Below are 1,929 nucleotides of genomic sequence, written 5' to 3' on the forward strand. Positions count from 1 at the left end.
CTGAAACAACACAGCTTTGAACCAAACAGACCCTCACATGTGAGTATCTTTTTCTCCTCCTGTTGCTCTTGCAGTTCATTCAGGTGTTGAAAACCTTTGCAACGTGGCAAGATGTTCATCATCTTCCCCAGCAGTCCTCTCTCGGGAACTGTAGCCCATCACCCTTCCAGCCACCTCGCTGGAGGGAAACTACTCACATGGCGACGGTAACATCGAAGGCTGTGGAAGCAGATAGTTACAGCACCTGAGCTCAGCGCAATAGGCACAGGGATAAAACCCACTTAGAATTGGGTCCTTGCAGCTCAAAACTATGTTGTTCAAGGGGCAGCTATAGCTTCACGGCTGACACCACATAGAACCACGGAGTTCCAATGGAAAGCGTAAGGCCAACTGTTGGAACACCCAACCTCTTTCTTTGAACTGCACCCAGCATTATCTCTGTCACCTTTCCGTTCTAAAACAAAGCAAACCACCTAGGTCACTGTCACACAGTCAGTTCTGACTCATGGTGACCATATAAGGCAGGGTAGAGCTGCTTCTGTTGGTTTCTGACACTGTAACTCATTACAGGAGTAGAAAGCCTTGCTTTTCTCCTGTGGAGTGGCTGATGGTTTTGAACTACTGACTTTGCAGTGAGAAACCTGATGTGTAATCAGTAGACCACTAGGGCTCCTTCTTAAAACACAGACTCCTTCAAAGTAGTTATGCACAATTCCTACTCAAAAAACAAATTCTTCGATTCCACTATCCTCTGCTCACCACTATCAAATTCTTACACCTACTATTTCCCTTTATCTGTTTCTCCCCTTGTCCTTGAATTGGTTTTTCAGCCCCCTCCATTTTACATTTATTTTTCTCTCTTTCACGACAATGTTATAAAATTATTTGTATTTCGAATCTTGATGCTAACCTTTGTGATGTTCCAATGTCAATTTATATGAATTCTGCCCTTGAGGTGCTTCCTCTCCCTTAAACAGATGGCACACACACAAATTAAACATAATCGATGTTACAAGTGATAAAGGCCATGAGAAAATTACTGAAAAATTTCAACAGACAACCACCCTTTCTCAACCTTTCCATCATAACCTGGGATTCACCCATTTATTAAACTATTTGATTTATTAATATTCATGCATGTTTACATATAATCCAACTTATTGGTATTCACTGAAATAATTCAATAGTTTCTAGGGCCTGGAAGGTATGGGAGGATGAAGAGAAACAGCTTAAAAGACCTTCAATTTCCGCTGAAATATGATATATCTATAGTAAATATGGACTTCTTCAAGAAGAGGAAGTTCATTTCATAGGAAGTTCATTTCGCTCTTGATTAGTTCATAAAATAAACAAATAAATATTTATGGAAAAAGGTATTTAATTGAATGCTATTGTTACTATTGTGAAGTAGAGTTATTGTGCTCTTTCTGTTTGTGCATCGTCTTTTTCATCCAAAGGCAATACTCTTTCAGAAGGAAAAGAGTAGAGGTGACTAAGCTTAAGACAAACATTTGACTTTGCTGTTTTCAGCCAATTACATGGGTAGTGCTGAAAAGAGGAAGTCAGCCATTGGTCATAAGCACGAAAGAGCTCCCAAAGGTCACCAAATCAGCGGAGTGAAATAAGAGTGGAAATTTCCACGAACTTTTTGAAGTCCCTCTTGTAATGAGAAATGAAGAAAGTGGCTTCACAAGGTTCATACATCGTTGATGTCTACTTAAACTAAAAACATACCACATAATAAAATAATACAACGTAGCATTCCACAGTGTGTAAGCACGTGTTATAATTAAGTAGAATTCATGTAACCATTGGCAAAGACACTTTTGCAAAGGCTCTTTTACTGAAAAAATTAAGAACTGTCAAGCAAATCAAGGTCAGAAAAAGGCAGTGGCGGCACTTGAAGAATTCATCTATAAGCAGGCTAAG

Source organism: Tenrec ecaudatus, chromosome 10, assembly GCF_050624435.1.
Source record: "Tenrec ecaudatus isolate mTenEca1 chromosome 10, mTenEca1.hap1, whole genome shotgun sequence".
Classification (NCBI taxonomy): Eukaryota; Metazoa; Chordata; class Mammalia; order Afrosoricida; family Tenrecidae; genus Tenrec; species Tenrec ecaudatus.